General features: G+C 39.8%; 1 pseudogene; it reads right to left on the bottom strand.

Annotated features, from left to right (window-relative positions):
* The window catches only part of LOC122346108, an 18,638-nt pseudogene that overhangs the window by 4,180 nt on the left and 7,085 nt on the right, over positions 1-7,373 (bottom strand).

The following is a 7,373-nucleotide window of genomic DNA, read 5'->3' as shown; positions in this document are numbered from 1 at the left end:
TAAAATGAGCAGATAACCCCTGCAAAAGCGCAGCGTACCTTATTTCTGATCTGAAGCACCTCCTGCCAGGTTGGTGAACAGAGGGCGAACTAGTTTTGGATTCTCTATCTTGATGGGCGTCTGCTGCCCTGCGTGATTTCCTCGACCTTCTGCCACTGAAAGAGAGAAGAAAGCGATAGAAGGAGTTCAGCACGCTTGACCGAGAGCCATGTGTCAGACATTCCCAGAAGACACTTGGAAGGCTGTTAAGGCAGGAGATTTAAGAGACACACGATAGGGACGTTTGCATCAGATCTACAACAGCAGAGGGCGATTACAAGCGCCGCCGTGGCTTTCAGGACAATAAATCTCTCCCCTGCATTGCAGAGAAGGAGGAAGGAGGTGGTGGAAGAAGACACACGGAAGCGCGCCATTACTCAACCAGGAACACTCTGCGATTCACAGCACATCTATTTTCTGAGCTGCAACACGCTCGCGGGCTGGTCATTCAAAAATATACACGACTCAAGCGAGACCACCGCCTTACGTTTCCTGAAGGAAATCCGAAGCCCGTGCTTTTACGCAAAACTCAGCGCCTCAGGGCCAGGTGGCTGCTGGGACCACCCGTTCACCCGAAAGTGAACATTTGCGTTTCTTTATCAGTTCTGCAATGGATGCGAATGGGTGCCGTCAGAAGGCGATACGCTAAAAACATCACAGTGATCCGCCAAAGACTCCAGTCCATCAGTTATCATCTGGAAGCTGAAACGAATCCAGCATTAAGATGATTTTTAACTAAAAAACGAGTCCACAATAAAGACGACACTGTTGTCTCTCACAACAAAATCCAGCTACATGCATGCTTACAGCTGTTTTACATGCTTGTTGTGCAGATTTCTCTCCCTGATTCAGACTTTTTCCACTTTGAAAAGCAGCAATGTGTGGCTAGATCTGCCAAACAATGGTTTATGAGGTTAGTTTAGGTTTTTCGCGCTGTGATGCTTTCATCAGACTCGTTTCTGGCGGCACCGTTCACGTCACTTGGTCGCAGAGAACACAAACCTGATGAAGAAACAAACTCTGGGATGACATTTTCCGCTTCGGTGAACTACGCTTCCTTTACTCTGTGCGGAGAACTTAGCGGTCTGGCGCTATTGAGATGCGCACAAATGACCAAAAACGTCACATGGGGTCCCCTCACCGTGGTGCTGATGTCTCTGGCTGGACTGGTCCTGGTTGACCTTCTGGTAGAGGTTTGGGGTGTTCAGCCACCGGGTCTTCTGCTGCTGTCTCTGGGCGTGAGGATGGAGACGAGGTGAGGCTGAACTCCGTCTCGAGAAGGAGAAGGAGGTGGCGGTGGCAGGAACCTCCACCTCTCTCCTGGTTCTGGAGCGCTCCAGCAGCGCGGGAAGCGGTGGCGTAACCCGTCGATAACCCTGAACAACCAGCATCAGATCGTCACAACAAATCTAACGGTGACTAAAACAACAAGCTATAGAAAGCGTCTCTGGATCAGATATGTAGTCAAGAACACACCGCGTGAGTCAAAATCATCCATTTTTCTTTTCACGCCAAAAATCGTTAGGATATTCAGTAAAGATCATGATCCATGAAGATATTTCCTACTGTGTACATATCAAAACTTAGTTTCGATTAGCAACATGCATTGCTGAGATGTTCGTTTGGACAACTTTAAAGGTGATCTTCTCGATTTCTAGACTTTAAGATTCCAGACTGTCTAATATCTGTTTCTTGGCTAGGGTTGGGGATCAAAAGTAAATTAACAATCGAGGTGAGGATTGGGGAAAAGCGAAAAACTGAATTCCTCCTATCAGTTGTTTTAATTAGCGGAAGCGTATTTGCCTTGAATCATTGATTCGAAAGATTCATTCAAAGACACTGAAGTCAGTCTTGACGAAATCGTTCAATTCATAAATTCCATGCGATTTTGTTTTTAGTAGTCATCCATTAAAAAAGCTTACATTTCTACAGAATCACACAGCACTATTTTAGCTGTGAAGTAAAAAGCATCCGTACTTCAGAGTGTTTTTTCACTTTACTTCACTATATTCCAAAGCGTAATAATATCCTATTTTTGTTTTACAGCACTACATTTCATAAATGACGTAAGTTGGCGTTTGATGCTTGATGTTAAAAGTTAAATGTTTGACATCAAAACTGTCGACTCAACCAATGAAACAATACCCGACCCTAATCAAAATATTCTCAGATCCTAACAAACCATGCATCAATTCATCAGAGCTTATTTATTCAGCTCTCAGATATAACCGTCGATCTCAGCACATCAGGAAGCGATTTTACCAGGTTGTCGGCGTCCTCATCAATGCTTCAAACTCGCGTTCTCCCAGCCTGCTCTTGTGCATGGGGCGAAGGTGGACCAGCCCAACCACGGTGCCGGTGGAGCGGTCGGTGGGCGCTGCGGTCCAGAAGGATCAGGTTCTGCTCTCCTCGGCGCTGCACAGTGCTGCCACCTACGACACCACCACCACAGCCTCACTACACAGGACTAATGGCTTCTAAGACTCATTACCGACTACGCATTTAAAAAAGCAATCAGATTACTGGCGACTTTACCTCTCAAGTTAACAAACCTAAAGAAAAAGAAAGCAAAGTAAAATAAAGAACGCATGCTCTTCTACTTGAGGATCCAAACGCAACTATTAAAAAAGTTTAAACGCTCACTGGCGCTTCAGAAGGAACGTGATTAAGAGCCGGGCGTGAAAACTTTTAACTCAAAAAGTAAATTGTATTTAATTAGACTTTTGTCCGTGATCTTGCAATCTTTGGAACACCTTCTTTTTGCTTCCCAAAGGGCAGTAATAAATAGAAAAATAAAATAAAACATATATATGTTTTTCAACAAAACAACAATCTATCGTGTTCAAAAGTTTTCACACCCCCGCTCTTAAGGCATGGAGCATTAGTTTGAACTTAGGAGTCCTCGGTGTGAAAAGATGGATGTCAAACTCATACAGTCACTGCTGGAAAAGGGCTCCAAAAATAATAACTAATATCCTCTTCCTGATTTTGTGTGTCACGGGCAGAGCTGCAGTGTTTTATTTCTTCTTGTCTACCTGTATTTGACAGGCGGTCTGGATGTAGTAGATTGTGTAAAAGGCCTCCTCCACCGATTCTCCCAGCGCCACGATTCCATGGTTCCTCAAAACCAGCACCTGTGGAACAACGGTTATTAGATTCAGAACTTCACAACATCATCTTCTGAGGAAACTTAATCTATAATCAGACCTTGCATGTGGGGCCGAGGCTCTTCTGGAGCTCCACTCTGTCCTCTTCTTCCTCCATCACTCCATTATAGTCGTAATAAGCTCATTCGCCCACCAGCAAAGCCTCATGGGATAGCGACAGAAGGCCACATTTCATGGCTGATACCTACATGAAGCATTAATCCTGTTAGTTACAGGAGATGATCAGGGCTAGAATAATTGAGAGAATAGTTGAACGACAGGAAAAAGTGCTACTTAAACACTTTAACAATTCACAACTCTCAGATCCGTAAGTGATTTGAGTCAATGCATCTATATTACTAATAATAACAATTTTGTTGTGACAAAACAAAACATATTATGTTAGCAATAAGGATTAAAATAATATGTTTTTCATAATCTTGTGATATAAATAAATAAATAAATAAATAAAAGTAATTTCTGTGTTTCACAAACCTTGAGGAGTACAAAAATAAAAACCATAAATAAAATGAAATAAAATGAAATAAAATAAATAAATAAATAAATAAACATATAATAAATGAAAATAAAATTACCAACTAATGTTTTTAAAATCTTGTGATATAAAAAATAAATAAATACAAATATTTTAGGGATACAAATCAAAATAAAAAATAAAATTATTAGCAATATTATGTTTGCAAAAACTATTAAAATAATATGTTTTTCAGAATCGTGTGATATAAATAAATAAAATAAATACAAAAAGTATTTTTGTGTTTCAAAAATCTTGGGAGTACAAAATAAAACCTTAAATGAAATGAAATAAAAATAAATAAATAAATAAACACATAATAAATGAAAATAAAATTACAAATGTATGTTTTTCAAAATCTTGTGATATAAATAATGTATGTAAAAAAACTATTAGCAAATTTATTATAATTATTATTATTAACAAAAATGTTAAAAATTATTTTTTTACAATCTTGTGATATAAATAAATAAAAATATATGTTAAAATAAAATAAAAATAATAATAATAAAAACATGAAAGTCATTTATGTGTTTCACAAGCCTTGGGGTACAAAATAAAACCTTAAATAAAATGAAAAAAATTCAATAAAAAAATATATAATAAATTACAATAAAATGACAAATGTATGTTTTTGAAAATCTTTTTATATAAATAAATAAATTAATTAATTAAAATAACGTGTGTGTTTCACAAACCTCAGGATCCATGATACAACTCAAATCAAAACAAAGAATAGAATAAACCTTTATATTAACATGTAGTTGTTAAGCGTGCAGTCGTCTCACCGCGGCCGTGGCTGGAGTGTGAAGATGCAGAAGGCAGCGGATGTCGGGTCGAGCCGAATACACCGCAGAATGAAGAGCGAACGCAGACTGATCCACTCCCAGAGAAGTGCTGCCTCTCTCCACAACCTCCCCGAGAACATTCACCTTCACCTGCAGACATTAACACAGAAATCTAGATTTAAATATAAAAAGTGACCAAAATCATCAGATAAACTCATATTACAGCAAATACTGGTCATAATTTTGGCCACCGCTTTCCTTTATTGTAACTGCATTGTTTCGTATTTTATCTCTTACAAAGTGATGCACACACACACACTTCTAGTGGCATACTTTTGCAAAATAAGTCCAGAACATGCTGAGTATTTCTCACACAGAGCCTCGTCCGCTGACCTTTTCTCGGCCAGAGACTCACCAGATTGGAGGCGGTCACCTCCGTGAGCCAAACCGTCCGGCAGCACCAGGAAATGTTCCTGCTCTTTACTAACACGCATCTGCAGAGACGAAGAGAACCAGTGAAAACCTCAGCCCTTTCACGCTCCTCCATCCTCACTAGCAGGACAGACTCTCAAGCGTGAATAAGGAAACCGTTCTGCATTTTTAATCGGCTTAATTTCCCTCCGAGGCGGCGTGAACTTATTTAAAAGCGCTACGTGTGAAGTCGGCATTATCATAAGCTCGAGTTACGTAACGCTTTAAGAAGAGACACGCCGCACGCCACGGCTCGGAAAGAAATCAATCTTTTATCACCGAGGTGACGAAACATTCAGCGTCGCTACCAAGTTGCTCCACGGCTTCCACAAAACACTCGTTTTCAGCCTTAATGCTAACAATAAGCAACTAGAGTGATGATTGGATCACGGCAACCGATTACAGTATTTCTGTTTTTACTGTATTTCGAAATGTTCATCTCGACCCCTTACGTTACATCTTATTTTGTCACTTAATTCTACGTTTAAGTACTGAGTGTGCGGCGCTCCTAAAAAGAACTAATTACGCTACTGTTTTTCTAGAAATTCGTTACACTGCTTTTTGGGTTGCTTTTAAGGAAGGCGAGTAGCTCTGACCGTCAGGCAGGTGTTGGGCAGCTGTGTCCAGCCGTACAGGTCCAGCAGGCGGTGGGCGCTTCGCCAGCTTGCAGCGCATCAGTCTCTCGCCCTTCACCATGGGCCGGGTCCCATCCGTGCAGGTCGTTGATGGGGTCACCATACTCACAGCTGCACAGAACGACACACAGATAACACACAGATAACACACACTCGTTCGTGATATCAGTGAGTCTGGAACACAAAGCGGCTCGGACGTATTTGTAGCAATAACCGATAGCACTCATTTTTATTTCATGCTAAAAATCATTAGGGTGATATTTTGTACATTTCCGTCCATAGAGATATTGAAACGCCATTTCTGATTCTAATTTTGTCCAGTTTTTGCACCTGAGATTGCAGACCTTCAAATAGCTGCATCTCAGACCCGTTATCTCATCCTAACAAAGCAGACATCGATGGAGAGATCGTTTAGGTTGCTTTGGTACGCTCCAACTTCACGTATATTGCATGAAACAAAAACTCGAGATGAAACAATTACAATTACTTCTGAGCTTCTCTGACTTTTTTTCCCCAGAGTTGCAATGAAACAAAGTCAGAACTGAGAGATGTTAACTTTAAGCTGTGTCGCGAATTATGTTTGATATATTTCATTTTTGCGGGAGGAAAGCATAAAAATCCAAGTGGCTCGATCTCTCGGCGATACGCTTGGAACACGCACGATATAAACCTGACCTGTACACGATTTTATTCTGTGGCAAGCTTCCGTTTTTCAGTGCATGTAAAAGTTGTGTCGTAGATGACAACGATATGCTTGTAGAAGGAGGGAGACTCTTTCTTTACGCACTGGACTGAGAGACGGGCAGCGACGCCGGAGATCCGTGAGCGGCCATGAAGTCTGCGATCTGTCTGAGAGCCCACAGGTTCGAGGAGCTTCCTCCTTTACTCATCTGCTCCTGAATCAACACATCCAGCTCCTCTCGGAAGGACTGAAACACACACACACACACACACACACACACACACACACACACACACACACACTGTGTTAGCATTACAGAATGCATCTCTTAACAAGATGAAATGCAGTGCACTGAAAAAAGACAAGGTACGTTTTTCTTTTTTAAGGTAAGTGGTTTGCCATCGATTTATTTTAGCTACATTTAAATAAACAAATTTAGTTGACTGTCAACATTTTTAAAAATAGAAATATTGTTTGCAACCACTTACCTTTAAATATTTATCATAATCTTTCTCAGTGTGTGATGCATTCATTATTTAAAAAGAGTATTGACCAAGGCTGCGTTTGTTTAATAAAAAATACAGTAAAAACACTAAAATTGTGAAACATTATTATAATTTAAAAAAACTTCTTTCTATTTCAGTATCTGTTAGATTGTAATTTATTTCCGTGATCAAAGCTGTATTTTCAGCATCATTACTCTAGTTTTCAGCGGCCTTTCAGAAATCATTCTTATACGCTGATTTAATGCTCACCTTTTCTTTCTTGTTGTGCTTCACAGGATTTTTAATGGAAACTGCAATTTTAGAATTTTTAGAAAAGCGTTTATTTGGAATATTTTTGTCTACAGTGTATAAAGTTTTACTGTCAATTCTGATCAAATTAAAGCGTGCTCGCTAAATAAAACAATTAAATTATTTTTTAAAAAAGCAGATAACATTAAAAAACTTGACATGTACAATAACCAGATCGGCACTTTCTTAAGAAAACACAAGTGCTTCCAATCTAGAAAGAAGTTAAGTTTCACAAGAGTCCTCTTTTTAACTTTTACTTTTCTACATGACAGTCAACACACGG

This window comes from Puntigrus tetrazona, chromosome 5, assembly GCF_018831695.1.
Source record: "Puntigrus tetrazona isolate hp1 chromosome 5, ASM1883169v1, whole genome shotgun sequence".
Classification (NCBI taxonomy): Eukaryota; Metazoa; Chordata; class Actinopteri; order Cypriniformes; family Cyprinidae; genus Puntigrus; species Puntigrus tetrazona.
The sequence above is the reverse complement of the archived record's forward strand: the minus strand, read 5'-3'. Positions and strand labels throughout refer to the sequence as shown.